At 38.3% G+C, this 24,741-nt stretch overlaps 1 protein-coding gene across 1 annotated transcript in view; it reads left to right on the forward strand.

The window, feature by feature from the left end:
- Nucleotides 1-2,085: 2,085 nt before the first annotated feature.
- The window catches only part of LOC122796926 (collagen alpha-6(VI) chain-like), a 1,619,258-nt gene continuing 1,596,602 nt past the window's right edge, over nucleotides 2,086-24,741 (forward strand). Inside the window, exons 1-2 of the mRNA XM_044065693.1 lie at nucleotides 2,086-2,166; nucleotides 2,700-2,763. The gene's annotated coding sequence lies outside the window, so the exon portion shown is untranslated. The remainder of the gene's footprint in view (nucleotides 2,167-2,699; nucleotides 2,764-24,741) is intronic.

Here is a 24,741-nt window from a genome sequence, read left to right on the forward strand (position 1 = left end):
ACAAGCTGGTCCTCAAATGTTTTAAGTTCATTTGCCAACTCATAATGCTTTGTAGTTGTATGTAAATAATTTTCAGTACCTACCATGACATCATTGTATGAGTATGTTTAAAGAGAAAAAAGTGAGTAAAGTATGGTTGCCACCTTTTCAGATACCCAAACTGCGACATTTCATATGGAAATGTGAGACCTTGAAGGACATACCATACCCACAGGTACTACAAGGAACTAGACTGCACATTTTTGCCAAAAATTAAAGCTCATTCCTGTAGAATTTGAGTTGTTTGTATTGTTTCATACAGCATTAAGGTATCTCAGAGACAAAAATAATTATTTTATTTAACTATTACAAGAAATGCAGGAATTTTTGTGTCCACAAATCTCATCATATTCACTGTATTCTGTGCTTTAGCAGGACACAACTGTCCTGTGTTAAGAAGGCCAGGTGGCAATCCAAGTAAACAGTGAAACTAAAAAAAAATCAACTAACACATCACTTGCAACTTTATCATGAGTAATGTAATGGAAAATAAAATGAACTCTAGATAAAGATACTTCCAAAAGTGAGAAATACACTCTGAGTCTTGAACTCAGCATTATACTTTATGCAGATGCTCTTGTTTTTATTAGAGCTAGTCATTCATGGGTATCTCCAGCAACACTCTTTAAAATTCATCACCACTCATAAATGGTTTTCTTACAAACAGTGCAGAATAAATTGCAAGAAAACAAGTCCATACTTTCTGGCACTTGTGCTGGATTTAAGCTGGAAAGTGTTAACTGGAAAGTCACCTACCACATCACTTAATGTGGTAGAAGCAGTCACATGTTCTAAATACTTCAGGATTTAGCTGGAAGCCTCACTGACCTTTATCTACCATAATGAAGTATTTCAAGTTAGCTGACTTGACATTTGAAAGAAACATATGTTACCTATTATCTACTTACTAGGAAAGGCATGGTAACTCAGGGTAAAGCTGCCAAGAAACCACTTATGTGTCAGTTTTCTCTTCTACAGCTACACAGATATTCATAGCCTGCATATGTAATGATGACCAACAAATGAATGCAAGTTCATGCTGTAGACAACCAAGTGTGAACATCACTGCCACTGTTTGATTAAACTTAGTGGCCCCTAGTGACTGTCAAAAAGTTGTTTTTCACATACCCATAGCTTTGCAAACACTTCATCCTTGCCAACTAAGCCATCCTTGCACCTGCCCTTTCATTTCATTCCTGTTTAGGAAACCTGGGATCCAAATCTAAAAGTTTACTCCATCTATAATGCTCGTGAAAAAATGCATTTCAAACAACAGATCTTTCTGTATTAAATGCAACCATATTCCTCAATATATTAGAGAAGATGAATCCGTACTAGCTTTCTCCTCAGCACTAAAATGTTCTTTTCTCTCAAAATGTCATCTGCAAATGCAATGCACTTATCTATCCAGTGAGATTTTTGTAGTTTCTCATTGTAAATCACTTATGCATTTTGATCAAGTACTATCCACTTACAATTCAAACAGCCACTGTTCCTTGCACACAGTACATCTACCATTGTAAGAAAACCTGGTCACACTGTCCTGTGAATGCTAGAACTGCTTTATCTTTTCCATATGTTAACCTCTGCGAATGTAATAACCTGTTTATGTAACTTTTTGTGTTTATACAATAATACTGAATGTCTGTCATCCTGGGTTATGGCTCCTCTGTACCTACTTGGTTAACAAGCTAATAAATAAATGCTATGTGTAAAACAAGTTAGTTCCTTCATACAGTGAAATGCATGCAACTTTTATTCTTTAAGTCTTATTATGTATACATTAATTTTTGCTTTTCCTATATAACTGTTCATATTTTACCATTTTTGTTTTGATACATGCACAAACACACTTTGCTATTTTGCTTTTAACTTCTTTCTTACTATTTTCACTGTTCAAAAGGTTTTACACTGCTCTGTTTCTCTTTATAATTTTGATATTTACTCTCAGTTCTCTTAACCAGAAGAAAAATCAGTCTTGTCAGAGTTAAATTGAGGCTGTACTTAATGTGGGAGGGGTATCTCATAAAGTCAAGCATTCCCAAACTAAACTTGACAAAACAGTGGACCATCCCTGGAGAAAGGACACACCACAAAGGACACTGCTTCTTGTATGCTACAAGTTCTGTAAGTAGTATTTTCTTAACATCTCTTTTACCATGTATCTTTTTTACAGTGTCAGTTTAGTATTGTAAATAAATATTAAGTATTTCAGACTCTTAACTGTTCTGAATAGAGATGAATAGGAGAAAATTCTTTCTTCACACAAATGTACTCATGTAAGATTAAACGAAGCTCATAAGGTTTCAAGTTTTCTTCAGCATTATAAAATAAGCTTAAATCATTTGCATGTATATTTTCATTCTTGTATAATTAATTCTGGGGCAATGTCTCTCCTGCTATATTAAGATGAGATAGATGGTTTACCTGTCTGCATTATTTTTGTGCGATTTTTTGCAACATCTTGTTGAAGCTGAGTGCATTGAGCTCATCAAAGAAAACGATGGAATTACAGAAGGGAGGGAAAAAGAAATCATCACCTAAAATTTCTTTTTCCTTTTACTTTCAGTTTGTATCAAACTGTTCTTTTTTCTTAGCTGCATTTGTTATTTTTAGTGAGTTTTGAAAAATGTGGAACAAATATTATTTATGTATTACAGTATTAAAGGAATGTGAAGAAGAAGGAAACAGGGGGCACTGACAACAATCTTCAGTCATTGCCAGGTACGCTGCAATATTGTTAATAAAATTGTATAAATAATATTGATTTTAATGGAAAATAATACTTAAAGTGAATGCTCCATCACTCATTTTATGCATCCATTGTTCACTGTATATATTACATTCAGTCTTATAGCAAACAGCTACATGAAAAGCAAAGAGTTAAAGTGAATGCTCCATCACTCATTTTAAGCATCCATTGTTCACTGTATGTATTACATTCAGTCTTATAGCAAACAGCTAGATGAAAAGCAGAGAGTTTAAGATATACTGTACTCAACACAAATGGATGAACAGTTTAGGAATCAAATCGCTCAATCACTTACTACCAGAGTTTGTTTCTTACATTTCTTAAAACAAACAATATATATACTATGGATAATATTTACTTTATCTAAATTCCTGATTTAGTAGTTTTGCTATTCAAGATTATGTATCCGCACAGTTTAGTTTTATACCATATTGTTTATACAAGTTTAATTTTAAATGTGTTGTAGAATGAACAAAGAGTGAATCAAGCAGTTGGAAAGTGGAGATGATTAGTCTGTAGCAATTCTGATAGGCTGAAACTGGTCCAACTACAATTTTCAAGCAGAAAACCTAGTGTTTAAGCTTAACAGTGCTGTCTGTTCCCCATGAAACAGGCAATATGATTTTTTTGAAGAACTAATTTTCATAACAGATATAAAAGTCTCAGTTTAATAGAGATTTCTTCACTATGAAAGTAGCTTGGCTTCCAATGTTATTTTTATTTTCAGTTGCAATATCTTCTATCTCCCAGGTTCATGAGCACAGACACACACACACACACACACACACACACACACACACACACACACACACACACACACACACACACACACACACACAGTTCCGGTTTATTGACCATTTGTTTCGTCAAGGAAGTGGTGTAGTTTATTAGATGCCCATTTTGCGGAATGTACATGTTTTCAAAATAAGTAAGTGGGTTTATATTACTGGTAGGTGTGCATATGTGAGGATCTACAGGTTAGGATTATGGTAAGTGGTAGGTTAAGGGATAGATTTAAGTGTGTGTCAGTGTTTGTGGGTTAGGGTTAAAGTAAGGGCTAGCTAAGAGAATAGATTTGGTGCTGTGTGTGATTTTATATGTAGGTATTGTCCAAGGTGTCTTATGTAGTGGTAGTGTTACAGGAAAGGTTTTTCTAAAGTAAGGTGTAACATTACAGACAGGGGCAGGATTTGAGTTAGAGTTAGAATGCATTACTAATTTGGTGTGGGGTGGAGTGAAGTGGATGAATGCAGTTTAACAATACTCTATGTGCTGTACCAGAATGTGATGGGGAAGTGAGAACTGAATCATATGATGAAGCTTTTAGCTTACCAATCAGCCTATGTCCCCATCTTAACCAATGGTAAGAAGGTTTAGACATTGCCAAAAAAGGTGAGTTCACAGATACAAGTGTTGGAATTGAGGATCCTTTGCATGGCTTGCTGAAGTCACTCTTTACAGCAGAGTGGAAGGTCAATAATCTGTGCCGATCTTGAAGCAGAGTCATTGTTCCTTTGGGTTGACATGAATCAGATGAGGCTGAATGAACACCTAGTGATGATACCCCTTAGGTGTAAAGCCAGCTTGGAAGAGTCCCTAACTCAGACAGACCCATGGCATGCTGGAGGGATTATCTTAGCTTGCAGGGAACACCTAGATTTCCTACAGAATGAGCTGGGAACTGATGTTGAGGATAGGAAAATATGGTCTTCCCTTTTCACCTAGCTGCTGCTGGTGCTCTAACCAGGAGAAATATTGTTTAGAAAATGGGAGGATGAATGGATAAAAGGATGGAGTAGTTTATTTTAGTAGAACAAACAATGATCTCCACAATTCACTGTAATCACTGTAAGACACATTACATTAAACCTCTTAGTACCTATTTTTCTTATATTAATTACCTTTTATGTTACTTGATACATAACACAAAACCATCTAATATTACTGTAAACCTGACATCAGAGAACAAGACTTTATGATTGGGATTCACATATATTTACTGCACTGCTACATAATGACAGAAATATGAGGTTGTAATACACAGCATGATGGGGAACTCATTAGTATATTCTGTGAAAATACAGTGCGCTTTGGAAACCTGAAGTGGCCCCTAATACAGGTGGCTACAGATTTGTTCACTAAAATGGGGTGAAAAGGGATATATAGGACAGTAGAAAAGAAGGTGAGAGCAAAGAAAGGAAAACACAGAAGTGGAACATATAGAATAGTGCAAGCTGGTCTACAAAAGGTAGGGTGTCTTATATCTGGAGGGATAGAGGCTCCTTTTTATATGAAGACAGAAGAAGTGAAGGCTGTGGTATGTAAGGGTAAAGACGTTGTGGGAAAGGTTGCAGGGGCAGACAGGTATGCATCCAACACTACAAGCATAAGGGGTGAGTGTGCATAAATAAGGGGGAAGATAAAGGATGGATACAGACAGAGAGTGAACAGATGGTGATGGAGAGGTTGGACTACACACAGGAGAGGAGCATAGAATGTTAAGAAGGAGCATAACAGGCAGGGATATGGTGGGGAGCTCACAATGTGGGCTGTCAGGCTGGCTCAGAAAGAAAATGATCCAGCACCACCTTAGTGTGATGATCCTGGGTGGGTGTTGTCCTGGTCACATTACTCATCTGCTGGCCCAGTGTAAGGGGGGTTTCTATTGACTTCTGTTGGAATGTGTTTGCAATCAACTTCAGGAAGCTTTCATACTGCTCAGCCAGCCAAAGACCTTCTACTCTACTCCACTGAAATAGCAATTAAAGCTGTCAGCTGCTTCTGTAGCTGTGAGGCTGTATGTCTGCTCTCCTGAGGAGAATCAACACCCCCTACCCCTGACAGCCAGAATTGCACCTCTCATTAGCCACAGTCTAAGCAGCAGCAGTAGCTATCTGCAGGGAGGCAGGTAGGGAGCCCTCAACCTCTTTTCTTCATCCTGCAGACTAGTGGAAGCACAAAGGCAATGGTCATGATCAGTAATAGATACTGCAATATGTATTCAGAATACTGCTGGACAGCAGAGTGGACACACATTGGCTTTGCTTTGCTGAGAGGTGTTCCTGCTCTTTAGACAGACAACCTAATTAGACCTCCTTTTTGTTCGAGCTGCAAGCCAGAAAGGTGCACAAATCTGTGTTGCACAGATTAAGGAAGTGGTAGTCATAAATGGTGACAGAAAGTGGAATTTTGTACGTACACCCCAGGTTGTTGTTCCCTAACTTCTGCTTCCTCTGTGTGGAACACTTCTGGGTGAGTCCATCTCAGATCATCATAATGGTGCATACATTGTTACTTGCGTGGAGTATACCTTGACCAAGTCATATCAGGTATCAATCTTTTTATGAAGTCCATCACAAGAAATAAGCAAACTGATCAGCTTCTATGAGGGACATTTAAGAAAAAAATTGTTCTGTTTCATACACCATGCAGGTGCCCACTGTTGATAATTCTGTAGGACCCCCATAATCACTTCTCTGGCTGAGTTCAGGCAGCGTTATGGTGATTCTGCATGCAAGTGCAGAAGTTCAAGGGTCCCTTTTTGTACAACCTCACACTACTCTTGCTGTGAGGATTGTGGCCATGCACTGCTACGTGCGACCATGAAACATGACATCATACTGTCTTGTAAGCTGTCATGTGCACACTGTGAAACTGCAACCACTTGTGTGCTGCTGTCCGACAGCAGTTGAGACACATTCATGACTTTTTGCCTAATTTGCTTACATAGCGTACAAAAAAATCCTAACATTGTAGAGTTTGCTGCAGCATTATTTGAATGCTAGAGTGTGCAATAGAGCGGAGTATTAGAAAACTAAACTAAAACCTTAGGAGCATATCTGAGGGAGGAAAAATATCCAAAAAGTTGTATAAGACAATTAAATGTGGATGTGGCTAGAAAGGTGACTTCTATTCATATTTCACGAAAGGTGCATTGTATTAGTATTTCATGTAATAGTAAGACATCATGCCTGTTACAGCAGAGTGGGTGTATGCCATATCCCACCTAATGTTTACAGTACTTCACAATAGTCTTCTGCGCCCAGAAAGGATATGTCCCAAGACTCAGTGCAGACTAAGGAAAATGCAACACATGTGTAATAGTATCTTTGTGTATACCTATCAGTAAACAGAACTGGTGTCAGGATTTCCTACTTCCATAAATGGTATATCAGTATTCCTTTTATATGGGATTAAGATGGAAACAGTTACAGTTACAGTTACAGAGACTTCTGTCCACTGTCAGTGTTATGTAATGCATAATCATATTACAACTTATGTCGTGCAGGTAAAATATATCCCTGTGTAAGACAGGGTCATTCAGTAACTGTGCAGATATTCTAAAACAAACACAATACTGGCTACGGAATAAAGAAAAAGTCGTTTCTAATGTTTAGCGCTTTTCATTGACTGCATTAGTAAACTTCATCAGACAAAATCAGTATAACCAATTCACAACAGTTAAATAGTTTAAAATTTGGCACCCTTTTTCTACTACAGGAAATGACATCACAAACCTAAATGTTAAGATACTTCCCCAATTACATGTACCATTATTCATGACTAAATGAATATTAATGTATATTACTAAACATTACAAATCCACTAAGTACAAGCAATATATGCAACTATATATGTTAAAAATTATTATAAAGGGTCTAAGATATTAAATTAAATATTTATACATTTATATACATAAATAAAATATTGATTTCAAACAATATTTGCTGTCATTACCAAAGCAACCTTTATCTAATCAAAGCTTTTAATTTTAAGATGCTGTTAATACTGCAAAGATCATTAAGTCCAGGCCATGCATAAGAACAGAGCATGAGCTGCCATGTAAGTTCTGCCTTTTCCAGTTGTAGTTCCCAGGGACCACCTCTATCGTTACTAAGCACTTGCTTGCAATATTGCAAATGTAATATAATGTTCATGTTGTTCATGCACTTGTTTTGCTAGTGCATTATTTAACTGATCTATCCTTAAATTAAATGTGCCCTTAATAGTATATTCTATGTCCTTTATCTGTATGCATTGGTCTTGATGTGTGTATCTTCAATAATTGCACATTTCACATCTGTTCAAAATACCCACTGATTTATTGGCCATACAGCTTATCCTGCCATTCTCCAATAGATTTTTTTAAAATTACTTGGTCTCCTTGCCACCATTTTGAAACCATGACACAATTTTGTTCTAATATTCAAATCCTCATCCATAAGTGCCCAGTTTTTCATCATAACAGCCTTAATTTCATAAGAATGTGTATTGAATGTTGTTATAAACAGTGCAGCATTGTCCAGGTGGTATGCATGTATGCAATAAGGAAAGATCAGTTAAATAATGCACTAGCAAAACAAGTACATGAACAACATGATCATTATATTACATTTGCAATATTGCAGCAAGTCCTTAGTAACGATAGAGGTGGTCCCTGGAACTACAACTGGAAAAGGCAGAACTTATATGGCAGCTCATGCTCTGTTCTTATGCATGGCCTCGACTTAATGATCTTTGCAGTATTAACAGCATCTTAAAATTAAAAGCTTTGATTAGATAAAGGTTGCTTTGGTAATGACAGCAAATATTGTTTGAAATCAATATTTTATTTATGTATGTACATGTATACATATATAATTTAATATCTTAGGCACTTTATAATAATATTTAACTTATATAGTTGTATATATTGTTTGTACTTGGTGGATTTGCAATGTTTAGTAATATACATGAATATTCATTTACTCATGAATAATGGTACATGCAATGGGGAAAGTAGCATAACATTTAGGTTTGTGATGCCTGGGGCGCTGCTGTAGCAGGGGCACTTTTCCAGTATTTATTTAGTGTAGGTAGACCAGGATGGGGGTGCTGGGTGGTGTGGGGTGGGGCGCTGTGGAGCCCTTTTGTCTAGGGCACCAGTTGATCTAAGGACGCTCCTGATTCCATAGCCAGTATAGTGTTTGTTTTATAGTAGTTTGTGCATTTTATTCCATTTTCATTAGTTTAAACTGTGCAGATATTGCTTTCCAGGCCAGTACTCACATTCTCCTCTGTCCCTAGCCTCTCCACAGGGAGCAGGATTTCTACCATGAGAGGTAGGCAGAGACTGGAAAGTTTCACTCGGTCTACAAATGACTGTTGCTACAGGTACTCAGACAGCATGCCATAGGCCTAATAGGCAGAGGAGGTGGGGCCTGCTTCATGGCATTACTGCTGCGGTGGCCATAGCAGGAGTAAGATACAAGTAAGATGGATGCTCACCAATATGACTGGCCAGCTGAGGTGAAAGAGCAGAAGAGAACCCAGGAACAAGGTGGCACAGGTAGAAGTTCCCAGTGAGTGTAGGAGTTACTGTTCTACCTTGTAGGAAAAGAAGGCAATCTTCTCATCCCTAGAGGTGGTATGGATGGGTATGTAGGCCTGGTGTCTTGTAAGGGAGTTTTTGTTGGTGAAGCAGTAGGTAAGTAGTATCTGCTAGAAGTTGGCATGTACTGTACTTGGATATGTACTGAATGTAGATTGGCACCCCATACATTTCTTTTCATAAGCATCGAAGTTTGCAACAGAAACAAGCTGCCTGATATGGTGGTGTGTGTGTGTGTGTGTGTGTGTGTGTGTGTGTGTGTGTGTGTGTGTGTGTGTGTGTGTGTGTGTGTGTGTATATATATATATATATATATATATATATATATATGTATATATATATATATATATATATATATATATATATATAAAATATATTAATTATTTCACATTTGTTAACCAGGTTGGTCCAACTGAGCAATTGTAGCCCATTGTCAGTGGAGACCCGAGGAGAAAATCTCCCGTAATAGAAGTATAAAAAGTAATACAAGAATAACTAAAGAGCATGTTAATACAAGAATAAAAAAAAACATAACATGGCTCAGTCAGTAGACAAAGGAATAAACATACTATGTTTGAAAGTCAATTACCTTACAGAACTTGGAAGAGTTTTTAGGTAATATATATATAAAGGTATGTGTGTATGTGTGTGTGTGTATATATATATATATATATATATATATATATATATATATATATATATATATATATATATACACACACACACACACACACACACACACACACACACACACACACACACAAACATAGTATTCCTGTATTACTGCCCTTTACCTGCATGACAAATTGACACCCTAGTACTATGTTATTGGGTTCACCATGGTGTTCTGTTTATTATTCACTTACAGCTTCTAGCACTGTTGGACAACAAGATGATGCTCCTCAAATATCTCCTGTTAGCACATCTGCTGCATATGGTGATGATGCTACCCTGCAGGAGTCACATTTGGATGATAAAGTGACACTGTCTGTGTCACCAATGACTGGTAATGTATCCTGAAACCATGACTTGGACATGGTCACATTGTCAGACGCCCAATGCAGCTATATAATATGAACACACATTGTCCTCATATGGAAAGAAGTCTGTCGTGTCTTTCAGCCTCATAGCTGCTTTACAAGTCTTTCCTACAACACCTGCAAAAGTATGGAATGTGTCTGATGTCGACATACCCGCCATAAATCAGCAGCACGAGAAGACACACTGTTGCCACATTTTGCAGTTTTCCCCTGACAATTTGGGCAGTTCTGGGCATTTGTAACAAATATGCATGACTGTTATCCATGAACAGTATTTTTAACAGCTGATAAGCATGTTGTATGGCATTCAGGAGGATGTTTGTGCAGCATATCCATAAGCTACATGTGGACATTGAATACAGATATGAGCTGATGAGAATGAGGAGGTCTGTAAAAGCACATAGTGTCTCAATGAATGTCTCCATGAGAAAGAAAGCCATCACCATCATTATGTTTGCCAGCAGTGATGCTACTGTTCGTGAACAGGGGAGGTCCCAAATGCATGGTGGACATATATGAGAGCCTCTACATTGCGTACACACCACAGTGATGTTATAAGGTTTCAGTAAGCTTGCTGGCCATCATCATGTGCAATGAAAATGAACAGACACTATGCATGGGAACACTCACCAGAGAGCACCATTTAGGTGAAGTAGTTGTACCACATCTGTGTCTCAGGACCTCAGCAGCCCTGCCACCCCTACCCAACACACTGCCACCAGGCCGAAGTCACTCAGTCACATCCTATCACAGCTATGAGAGTTCCTCAGCCTTGTGACACCTGGGCAACTGACTACAACTGTGTCAAGATCATGAAGATACACCCAATCCCAGTTTAAGTAAGAAGTGATCTATGACAAAATCTACATTCATTCATGATGGGAACCAGCCCTCCTCTCATATGGTGTGTTTTTCCCACCCAGCATATGTTGCAGTCTAGTGTTAGTCATACCTCTCAACTGTCCATATTTATGCTCATATTTTTGGTTTGTTCCTCATAAAATTAGTTTTTTTCATGGCAATTCATTGAGGGCTGAAGTCACTAAATAATGACATACATTTGAGTTTCAGACTTCATATCCTTCAGAAAAATGCATGCTAACACAAATCCTGTTGTTTTAGTAACTCTCTAAGTTTATAAGAGAAACCTATCTCTATTTTTGGTCCTTCGTCCCTCCATTATTTTAGTCTTTGTCCAGATTTCTCCTGCTAAGAGGCTGAGAGGTATAATGCTACTGAGTCATCTCCTGTCACCTGTACAAATAAAGATCACTGTGACCCAGAACTTCCTCCAGCTTTTGTTGTACTGATCTGATTGTGAAAACCATCCAGTGGCCACCAGTGCCTGACACTATACCTGTTGCAGTTCAGATTTATTGTATTCCCTTTCGGCTATGTAACTGATAATATTTGCCACCTACGACTCCCTCAAGTCTATATTGTAATAAAAGGAGTGCTTGAAGTACAGTGGGAACAGATCTTGGCAGCATAGCCTGGTAGTCATGGTGCATGCATCATATTTAATCTATATGACACTATTACACTGTGTTTGTCATGGCCGATAGTTGCTGACCAGACATCACTGCTTTGCTGGCACTGCTGCATACTGCGTCAATCTCTGTCCTGGTGGATGCCTTCTTCTGTGACTATCTTCCTCCTCCTCCCCATTTGAAGTCTATCCTGCATATTCTGTTATAGGTTGCCCTGACTAGATGTCTTATGGCTGCCCTCCCGGCTTTTGCAGGATCATGTTGTGCAACATAATAACAACCCCCCTACTAGGTGTTTTAACGGCACCTGATATGTAGCATTAGAGTATTTTCAGGAGCCCAAAGACATGCTCAGCCACATTAATGTGTGGCTATGGGATAAGTTGCATGCCATCTTGGCCAAATCATCAGGGTGATGGATGGCAGTCATGAGCCAGCACTCCAAGGAATTTCTTGCATCATCTGCAATAGCACATAGTAGTTTATTTTATTTTGGGCAGAGTTAATGTGTACATGTTCATGCTCTGTAACCCTTTCCCTTAAGAATGTCCAAAGTACATGTACTTACCATCTGGATACCTGTGGGGTACACCACTTTTTGCAAGTGATATTATAGGGCAGACAGATGTCAAATGTGTTATCCATGTGCATTTCCACAGTGGCACATGACACTTGCAAGAGCTTGCTCGTGTATGTGTGTGTGTGTGTGTGTGTGTGTGTGTGTGTGTGTGTGTGTGTGTGTGTGTGTGTGTGTGTGTATATATATATATATATATATATATATATATATATAGTTTTATATATATATATATATATATATATATATATATATATATATATATAATATACATATATATACATATATATATATATATATATATATATAATATATATATATATATATAGAGAGAGAGAGAGAAAGAAAGAGAGCGAGAGAGATACATATATGAATATATATAGATATAAACATACACATACATATATACTAACAGAATGGGAAATAATCCCTTCAGTATTGCATATTATCTAGCAGTTCAGGAAATGGTATTCCATACAACTGATTTACCTTTGTTTGTCTGGACCATGTTGGGCCTTTATAACTATATGTATGTAGTCTACCACACCTGATATGTCAGAGAATTGAGTTATGTCATAAAAGTCATATATGCTCATCCAGATACAGAAGCATTACTTTGTGTACTGTGCTTCGTATCTGTAAGGCTGAGTCTGCAAAATACCTAATATGTCCTAGTAGGTCTCTAAAAGGTGCATGGAGCCAAGATGTTAGAGCTGTGCTTACTGCAGTGTTGACAGGTGTGGGCATGCTATGCATACCTGTAAACTTCAGAAGTGGGTGAAGCATATTCACAATTTGCTGGTGTGTCAGGCTATGGCACTTTAGGTGCTGCCTACACCTTCTCTAGTTCTGCATTTGTGCATGCCGGACAGACAGACCAATGCTGGTTGTAGGAGTAACAGCTAGAGTAAGCTGCTAGGTAAGCACTGGAGCTGCAGTAAGCATGGGTATAGGATATGTATTTACTTATACCAATTTAGTTGCATGAGCTCCTTGCAGTATCTATAGGTGGTGTAACCACACAAGGTAGCACAATGATTTGAAAAACAAATATAAAGCTATGAAGTATAGTCAAAGTGAGCACTACAAGTGTCCTCCAAGACTAATATTCCTTCAGATCTCTTCACCTGGTAAAGGACAAGAAAAGAACAGGAAGGGAGAGGGGGAAGGGGATATTTACTGAGGTAGACTGCAGCCTTTTGGGGGATGTTTATTGGGATTAGAATGATGCCCTCTGGAAGATGGAGTGACAAGATGGTAGAAGTGGGGGGGATCTATATGCTGAGGAAATGTATTTTTCCATGCAACTTCCAAGATGAACATTTTGATCTATCATCTTTACAAATTTGACTAGTATTACTGGTGCCTTAATCAGTATTACTGAAATATCATAGCTGACAATGCAGTGCAAATCAGCAATAACCTCTAATTTTATTAGTTAAATTCAAGATCATTTGCAGAGATGAGATACAACAGCAAGAAATCCAGGAACTCAGGCACTGTTCTTAACCCTGCTATCTTAATCAGTCATTGAACCATCTTTTTATACCCCCTGTTTGTGTGTATGACCGTACCACATCAGCTCTATTCAACCCACAGATCCAGTACTTTTCAACTTTCACCCATCATTTTTATTGCATGGCAGGTTGACATACAGTTTTAAGTATGTCCTCCTAGATCCTACTGCAGTTTGGGGTTTGATTCCCACAGTTTCCATTGTCCTGCTGTTTTACTCTGAGCAGGTTAGTTGATCAGGCATTGCTCCCAGGCTGCATCTGGGAAAGAAATGTGTGGGTGTTAGTGACTTTACCTTGTGAATAGTTTAGCAATAGGTAAGCAGTTCTAAACTGTGTAAACCACATTGCAGGTGTTTTTTGTTCAGTGAAAGTAAAAACTCAGGTCTCATCTTTTCTTTTTAACTTGCACACCAGCACCAATACCCTGTCTCTGTTTGAAAGATAGCATACCCCACCTAATATTATCAGACTGCTTTGCAAAGCCTAAAAATGGAAAGGCTGGCTAAATGATACAAATCAAGATATTAACAATACAAAGTACTTTTTGGTGAGAAAACTTTTTTCACTGCAAACTGTCTATTGCTAAGTGTCAGATTTGTTGGTGTGAGGCCAGCCATTTCAACTCTGTATGTCATTTCTGATGCCCTTAAAATGCACTTGTATATTAGTTTTAAATTAATACAAAGGATGTTGCTTCTAGGCCATTATATTTTATTTATTTATTTATTTGACATTTGTTTACTGGGTTAGTCCAACCAAACCAAAGGCCCATTTTCAGTAGAGATAAAGCTCCAATAGGAGCTAATCTACTACATCTTCTAAACTAATCTAATAAATAAATACGCTAATCTGCTAAACTGTATCACAGATTAATATAGGGAACATTTATAGACTTACTTAAGACCTCTTTCACCATTATATGTCTAGCACCCTTTCATACAGGGGCTGTTATGGCTTAATCATCTAGACGGGTAATCAGCTATCAGCACAGATCTTGTATGATGTTTGCACTGCTAGCTTTTATATCCTACATCTGTACATGTATTATTGCAAGGGTCAGTAGGTCTTCTACTTATAAAATGAACATAGGTAAGACTGAACAACATTGCTACTTGTATTCATCTGAAATACCAGGAAGATAACAGAATTAGTCGAACTGCAACCAAGGCATGAACCTTCTTAATGAAACTATAAATCTATATGCATCTAATGGCTGATAGGGGAACATTACTGCATCCAGTGTTGAAGATGCCTTACTGCATTCAGTGTTGAAAATGCCTTCTCCTTGTCAAGGAAATTTTGCCAGCTGGTCTTGATCCTTTATAAACATTCTCTTACTTCAACCTTTATAAACTCCTATATCTCATGCTTAAAATAGCAACACTTTATTTATTGTACCTCACCTTTTTCATTAACATCCTTATTGCTGTGATGAATTCCAGGTCTTGGAATGACCAGGGTGTCTAGTATTCAAGATGAAGAGTTGTCTTAGAAGAGGAAACTAAGAAATAGGGATAGATTGAGCAAGTGGCTAATCACTGAGGAAATCAGTATTGTATTCTGCTTTATTCTGCAGAGGAGTACTTGGGACAGATGCAACTCTGCAACTGTTGTTTATCATCTAAGTATCAAGACAATGTTCTGGCATTCAGCCATTGGCTAAGGACAGATAGGGGATTCAGTGCCTGTCAGTCTGTAGTAAGCTGTAAAACCAGCTGTAGTACTGTACATCTGATGGCCTTTACATCTGTCACCTACAAGTACAACTACTGAACAGGAGATTTTCACTGCATAGTTTTAAAACCTCTTCATATTTCAAAACAGAAAATGCAAAAAAAAAGGTACAAATGTGAAAATAATGGTGTATGTATGTCTTTGCTAAAGGATAGAAGTCTCAGCAAAGAAATGGGTGATTTAGAAGCTTTACCTTATTGGGAGGATGTTGATATGTGTACCATTCCTGAAACATGTTTTAAAGTTTCAAAATTGTAATAGGAATTCCAGGTAACACCTTATTTCATTATTGCAGATTCAGTGGAATAGGTGATGGTATCTCAATCTTTGTGAAAGATCACACAAAAGACAGAAGCCAAGAAAACAACTCAGTCCTATAAAGTACTCACACAACAATAGCTATTGATGCTACAGAGTATAATATTGTAGGACACCATCTACATCCTATAGGAAGATGAGGATGTCCCAAATAAACATCAGTGAAAATAAACGATCAAGAAAAACCTAAGGAAAACCTAACCATACATACTACAAATGTAATACAAATACTACAATGTACTAAACTGGTAGTAACCTAGAAAAGAATGATCCTCAATAAAATGTTCACCTAGGCATTGACTAAGTAATTTAAGGAACAAATAAATAGGATTGAATATTGTCAACGCTGTTAATCAAAACAGTTTTCAACTTGCAATACAAAATGCAACTTGGAGTGGCAATGTCTTAAGTATGCAGAGAAGTCTAGGGTCTTTCTGCTCCCCACCCATTATTATCCCTCCCACTGGAATTAACATCTATCATGTTCCCAGTATCTTTAACCTACAAATAAACTCAAACTCAGTCATAAGTAAATAATCCTTTCTTGACTATACTGTTGGAATCTATGTTGCCAAAAATGGTGTATGTTTAAAAACAGACTGGGGTGCTGCCACTATAAATCCATTCAGGATACCATCAATTTGTTTATGTTGCTATGAACTTCTTTATTTAAGAATACATAGCAGAAACACACACACACACACACACACACACACACACACACACACATATATATATATATATAGAGAGAGAGAGAGAGAGAGATGGAGGAGTACAACATAGGAAAACTAAAAAAATATGTAAATAATAAATAAAGCAAGTTTTGATGGAATCACACAATGGTAAGGCAGACAATAGAAACACAGAGGCACTGCTTAGGTTTCAAAAATGACCTTAGTTGTAAAAGATGTAAAAGCAAGCCTAGATTAAATAAAGTTCAGAAACTACTCACTTATATCAAATATTTCATATCTGACTACACCTTCAGATTTATCTCAAGAGTTGAATCACCATGTTAGAAAACTAAAAGAAAAAAGGTGAATGTGACATGTTGTTTACCAATAAACAGTGAATGTGACATGTTGTTTACCAACAAACAGTGAAAAGAGTACCCAGCCAAAGGTATAGCAAACATCCATGCAAAAAATGCACAGGCTTCAAACTAAGATTTATCCCAAAGTTCTACAAAACAAGTTGGAGACAACTCTTATTTTGATATCTGCTGGATAAATACACTTCAGCCATCATTTTGCAGAATTATATTTTTGTGGTGAGTCATGTATGAAACAGAATGCATTTCTTTCCTTTTGATGAACTGGAATAGCTATAACACCCTAAACACCCTACCCCCCCCAGCTACACATCAGGCACTTTGAAATTATTTCTTAGATTATAATTCTTTTTAAACTTAAACCCATAGAGGCATGCTATTGTGATTTTTTGATTTGCGTAGTATAGTAATTGCATCTTTGTTGCCCCTCGGAATGCTCCAGGTAATGTATCTGATCTTATTTCACAGTTTTATTATTCCTCATACCAGCTGAGGAACTTAGGTTTGTAGGTTCATAGGTAAGTACTAAGCAGTCAGTCTCTAGGCCATTACAGATTAAAAGATTCTTCTAGATTCAATGAGAGCAATACAACAGAGATAGATCTGGGGGTGAATTTGAGGCTGGGCATCCAGTTATCTAGGGTTACCTTGCAGGGGACAAGGACACTAATCTGCTTGGCATGTAGTAGAAATTTGTTCCAGAGGTGAGGGATATGTTTGGATATGAATCTATCATACCAGCATGTCTTATTTATCTGTTGATGAAGATTTATTTCCTTTATCCAGGTATTTGTGGTATCATTTGTTCTGTGAAGGAATAGGAGATCAAAGAGAGTGGCTTGAAAGACTAAACACAGCTCTCCATGTTGGAGTCTATAACAGACCGAGTACAAAGAGACGGCCGAAGGACTGTCTTGATAACAGATTTTTGAAGCCACTAATATCTTTACTTATGAATCTCTGAGGTCACTCAAACTGAGTGATATGTTTAGACAGCAGATGGGTTGTATCATACTAGAGATGTCAAACAATTAGAAAAACCTAACCAAAAAGATCATATGCTTCTGACCTCTCAAAAGAGGCTGGAAACTCTATCCCTATATTCAGTGTCTTTCAGACTCTTGAGAGAAGATCTCTGTTTTGGTTATTGTGCCATTAGAAACCTAATCTGGATCTCCTGTTGCTTTGTAAGTCCAATATATCCCCCAGTACTGAACAAAGGATCCAAATCTTAACCAACAGATTACTAAAACACTATGGGGGAATGGGTTCATAACTCAGCATCTCCCAAACCTCTGGAACAAATTTCCCCTGCATATTAAGCAGTGTGGCTTCCTTTAAACATAAAGTAGATGTTTGGATGGTTATCCACAGATTTACTCCAGTGATTGACCAGTTTGACCCTCCTGGAGAAAGGAGGCTCACCCTGAGGGAGCGTACTGGCAAATGCAATAATGGTCATGAGATTCAGTGGCCTTGGAACATCTACAATCTATAATCTATGAATACATAAAAAGGTGTATTATGTTCAATAACTGGTCTGATGAAGTATGAGTAAATAGGAATTAAGACTTATTTGGATCTAGTGGATATGTCTTTCAAAATTAGATAAACTAGTTAGAAGGTCTTTCAAACTACTGCAGAGATGTTATGGTCAGATGATAAGGACTTATCATCAGGAATGCCTAAATTCCTTATGTCAGTGTCTGATTGGAGGGGCGTGTCACCTTTAAGGTATGTGAAAATGTTTTGCTTACCAATATAAACTATGCTATATTTTTCATATTTAATTTAAAGCCGTTGAATTCAAACCAATTGTTAGCATGATCTTACCCATTTTAGAGCAATTGTGAGTTAGTGGAAGATCAAATAACACCAAGTTTACAGTCATCTGCAAACATAATAACCATAGGCTAGGAGCGTTGGCCTGAGGGTCTGAGAAATAGATGGTAAATAAGAGAAAGCCTGACACCGAATCCTTCGGTATACCACTGGAAACTTTTCTGCTTTCAGATTTGGCACCTGTAACTCTTAACCATATGGACTCTGTCAGACAGCCAGTTAGCTATCCACCCACAACATAAGAATTTACATTCAGATTTATAAGTCTGTCAGTAATGCCTCTGTGGGAAACAGTTGAATAACCACTATCAATAGCTTTGGTTACTTTTTCAAAGAAATTAATGAGGTTAAAGAAAAAGGGCTTTCATTTGGCAAAGCCAAATTGATGAGGGTCTAGCATTAAGAGATTTTTTTTCAATGTCCCGATTAATGAGGTTTAAGATAATATGTTTCCTAGCTTTTCATATGAGGCTAATGAGACTTCTTCTGGCTTTTCCCGGTTGGGGGTCGCCACAGTGGATCACTTGTCCGCTCATGATTGACAGTGGAGTTTTACAGTGTTGAGTTGCCAGCCCGGCACCCAACCTTCCACAGAAGGTACACACACATCCACTCACACCTAGGGCCAATTTTAGAGTGTCCAGTCCACCTGCAGCATGTCTTTGGGATGTGGGAGGAAATCAGAGCACCCGGAGAAAACCCACATGACCACAGGGAGGACATGCAGACTCCAAACAGAAGGCACTCCAGCCAAGGATCGAACCAGAGAACCTCTTGCTGTGAGGTGACAATGCTAACCACTGCACCACCATGGCTGCCAGTGAAACTAATAGGTCTATAGTTTTTGTGATTACGTCACCATTGTGTAACAGCATTAAAATGACTGTATTCTAGGCTTCATGAATTTAACCAGGACAGACACTTAGATTAAAGAGGTTAAGTAGGAAGTTCAGATGGTCCATATTTGGCACTGATAACCAGGTAACCAGGTAAAATATCATGTCAATGGATGAGAGTTTTCTTAGTTTTGAGAGGTCTGAGGAAACTTACTCTATAATAATTAAAGGGGGTGGCTGGGGTTGTGTAATTTTTTTTGGAATAGCTGTAATTATGAATGGAATAAAGTTTCCACTAAATTTGTCAACTAAAACATTAGATATTTCTTTTGGGTTAGAGTGTGCAGTATTATTGTGGAGTAGCTCTGATCACTCTTAAGTGTTAGTTTTTAACTCCTGACAAAACTAAAGAAAGATTTATAATTGTGTTTGTTTCTAGTAGCCATTTTATATGTATACTTAACTTTGAGCTTCCTAATAGTTTCCTTAAGGTTATTACTAGCTTGTTTAAACCTACCCATACACAAGCATTACTCTACTCTCAAATCCCTTATAGTAATTAGAGGCATAACTATACCTCTATATATATAACATCCTTGCACCTATAGTTTACTCAGCAACTACTTACTAACTCTTAACTGCCACCTTCAACATCCATCTTCATTATGATTTCAAAACCCTCATCCTTCTCCACTCTGTTATTACTTATCCTCAACATATCATACATCTACTACCTCACCCAGCCCAATCATGCTATCCACTCACAATCCTTTCACATAACCAACCATCTCAACTTACCTCCCTCAAACACACACATCATAATATCTCCCTATCTATATGATATAAATAACCAACTACTCTTCCCTTAAAAACTTATCACCCCTCATAAACATTCTACCACCATAGCTACTAACAAATCCTTCATCATCATAATAAAGCCTAACCCATACTCTAAGCAGTCCAGATACCTCTCCAACCCAATCCTATTTCTAATTACCACACTATTATCAGGAGACATTCACCCTAATCCTGGCCCCTCCACCTCATCCACTACAAACAAGTCCATACTATTCACCTCTCTAAACTCCCAAAGCATAGTGAACAAAATCCCAAACTTCCATGCCTGGCTTAGACACAATAAACCTGATATCCTGTCCATCTCTGAAACTTGGTTAAAAGCCCATATAAAAGACTCTAAAATAACACCACCCAACTATTCAATCTTAAGGAAAGACAGAGCCTGTAAAAAAGGGGGTGGAGTAGCTCTCCTACACTCATCCTTCTTACCAGTTACTCCATATAACAAACCTATTCCCCTCTTCAATAATGCTGAACTACTCCTAGCACTATTCCAGATTAATATACACAAGCACATATGTATAGCCTCTCTCTACATCCCCCCTGGTGACAATATTGCTACACTCGAGGACATCCTCTCCTGGCTCTCCACCATTAGTAATGAAACTAATCCTGGGAGACATGTATATTAATTGGTCCTCCATTCAGTCTCCCACAAACCCACTTAACATCAACCTTTATAGCTTCTCACAGCTAATGAACTCCACAACCCACCCCTCAAAAAACTTCACCAGTGGTAGCATTTTAGACTGGATTTTAGTCTCTCACCCTCATTATTTCTCTGATAGTGGTATACTTCCAGACCCTCTTAGTGACCACCTACCCACATTCACATATCAACTGCCTTCACTTCTACACCAAACACATAATTACATTACTACTCGCAACCAAAAAAACTTCAATCCTATAGCCTTTACTGACTCCCTAAAAGCAATAAACTGGAACATTCTAAAAACTCTACCTCTAGATAATGCTGTTGCCCACTTCAACTCAACCTTTTTAAACCTTCTAGACCACCATGCTCCTTTACGGACTAAGAGAATAAAAATCAAAACTGCCCCCTGGCTAACCAAAAATACACTAGCTACCATGCAACACAGAGATAAAGTCTGGGCACTTTATCAGAAAAATAGGTCCCCCATAACTGAAAACGAATACAGATTGCTTAGAAATAAAGTAAAAAAGCTTATTATCACAGACTGACAAAATTACTTCTCCATACTCCAAAACAACAATAAAACAAACCCTCAGAAATTCTGGAAAGGAATCTCTACCCTCATCAATCCTGGCAAAATAGACAACCCTAGCCCCGACCCCAATGCTGCTGACATAGATATGGCCACACAATTTAACTCTTTCTTCATTAACTCTATTTCTAAACTAACCTCGACATTTTCTAATAACACCACTCCCTCCACTTCATCCTCACCTTCCTCTACTACTCCTACTACTACACACTCTTCCTCTCCATTATCACCATCCTCTAATGCCCTCTCTTCCCCTTCTTCTCCTTTCTCATTTAAACCTATACCCACATCCACCATAAAAAATACTCCTTCAGAAACTGAAGCCATGCTCTAATGCCCCAGATAACATCCCTTCATACTTTCTTAGCATAGCTGCAGAAGCCATTGCCTACCCCATTAGTATTCTAATCAACCGCTCTATCTAGGAAAGCATAGTACCCCAAATATGGAAAAAGGCTTTTATCATACCTTTACATAAAGGTGTAATAACAACAATACCACCAATTTCCGTCCCATCCCTATCGTATCTCCCATCTCAAAACTCCTAGAAAAGTGCATCCAACTACAACTCCTACCATATCTCTTAGACAATCACCTACTAACTCCAACACAGCATGGTTTTAGACCTGGTCATAGCACTATGACAGCCCTCCTCTCCTTCCTGGAAACTGTAAATAAAGCCCGGGACTCCAGTCATATTGTCTCTACCCTCCTACTTGACCTCTCTAAGGCCTTTGACACTATCTCTCACAAACTTCTTCTAACTAAACTCTCTCAGCTCAACCTATCTTCTTCTTCTTTAAACTGGTTTTCCAGTTACTTATCTAACAGATATCAATCAGTAAAATGGAAAAAGGCCACCTCCTCTTTCCTTAATACCCCAACTGGAGTTCCCCAAGGATCTATACTAGGTCCTCTCCTCTTTAATATATTCATAAATGACTTCCACAATTCTATCCCTTCCTCTAATATCATCCAATATGCAGATGATTCAACTATTATCTGTTCTGCCACATCCATCCCCATGCTGCAAAAGCTTACACAAGATGCATTCGCAATCACTGTACAATGGATGAAAGAAACTCACCTAGCACTAAATGCCTCTAAAACTAAATTAATGGTTTTTACTCCCGCTAAAGCCACCTCTATCAATATAAACACATTTTCTGTCACTAGTCATAACAACACATCTCTAGAATTGGTGTCTGAGGCTAAATTACTAGGGGTCCAAATTGATAGTAAGCTTAAATTCAACTCCCGCCTTCTACTAAATATCAAATAAACTCACCAAAAATTAGGCATGCGCTACCGACAAAATTGTTAACTCACACCCTCCACTAAAATCACTCTCTTTACCTCATTTCTTATCCCCTCCCTTCTCTACGGAGCCCCACTCTTAACCAACCTACAATCCTCCCTTAAAACACAACTTTCCTCATGTTACAACAAAATCGCTAAATTCGCCACTAGACAAAAGTCATCTAGCCACCACTGTTCTTCTCTCCACAAACTAAAATGGCTAGAACTATCCAATCAGCTCACCTACACCCAAATGACTCTTGCACATAAGCTCATTTTCATCCCCTTACTATGTCCATCCCTTTCCTCTGCCTTTAAAATGCACCTACCCAACAAAGTACTAAGATCTAACAACCAAAACCTAATAGAATTGCACAAACCAACTCGTCCTTCAGGGAAAAATCTCCTATCCTATGGTCTAGCACGTCTCTGGAACTCTCTACCACCATCCATTCGTACCACTTTCTACCACTTTATATTCAAAAAATCTCTTCACTCTCATCTACTATCCCAGTGGGAATGCTCCTGCACCCATCCATCACATCTACTATCCCAGTGGGAATGCTCCTGCACCCATCCATCATATCTACTATCCCAGTGGGAATGCTCCTGCACCCATCCATCACATCTACTATCCCAGTGGGAATGCTCCTGCACCCATCCATCACATCTACTATCCCAGTGGGAATGCTCCTGCACCCATCCATCATATCTACTATCCCAGTGGGAATGCTCCTGCACCCATCCATCACATCTACTATCCCAGGGGGAATGCTCCTGCACCCATCCATCACATCTACTATCCCAGGGGGAATGCTCCTGCACCCATCCATCACATCTACTATCCCAGGGGGAATGCTCCTGCACCCATCCATCACATCTACTATCCCAGTGGGAATGCTCCTGCACCCATCCATCATATCTACTATCCCAGGGGGAATGCTCCTGCACCCATCCATCACATCTACTATCCCAGTGGGAATGCTCCTGCACCCATCCATCATATCTACTATCCCAGTGGGAATGCTCCTGCACCCATCCATCACATCTACTATCCCAGTGGGAATGCTCCTGCACCCATCCATCACATCTACTATCCCAGTGGGAATGATCCTGCACCCATCCATCACATCTACTATCCCAGTGGGAATGATCCTGCACCCATCCATCACATCTACTATCCCAGTGGGAATGATCCTGCACCCATCCTTCATATCTACTATCCCAGTGGGAATGTTCCTGCACCCATCCATCATATCTACTATCCCAGTGGGAATGCTCCTGCACCCATCCTTCATATCTACTATCCCAGTGGGAATGCTCCTGCACCCATCCTTCATATCTACTATCCCAGTGGGAATGCTCCTGCACCCATCCATCATATCTAGTATCCTAGTGGGAATGCTCCTGCACCCATCCATCATATCTCCTATCCCAGTGGGAATGCTCCTGCTCTCATCCATAATAATATACACTGGTAATTACTTTTACCCCTCCTTCTCATAACTTCCTTTCCTACCTCATACATTCTCTGCTTGTACCAACTAAACCATTTACAGAAATGTATTATGTGTCATATATTCAAGCTTCCTAAGAGTTAATGGCTTCTCAGTACTTATATTAAAAATGTTTTTCTTTTCTAGTATGTATCTTCTGTAACATTCATCACCAGTCTGTACAATTTGTAACCTTATGCTCTAAGCTGTATCACTTGTAAACATTGTAATCTAACCTAAAATCTATTGTAACCTCATTTCTGATGCTGTACTAC

The sequence above is a fragment of the Protopterus annectens genome, chromosome 3.part0, assembly GCF_019279795.1.
Source record: "Protopterus annectens isolate FY-2018-M chromosome 3.part0, PAN1.0, whole genome shotgun sequence".
Classification (NCBI taxonomy): domain Eukaryota; kingdom Metazoa; phylum Chordata; order Ceratodontiformes; family Protopteridae; genus Protopterus; species Protopterus annectens.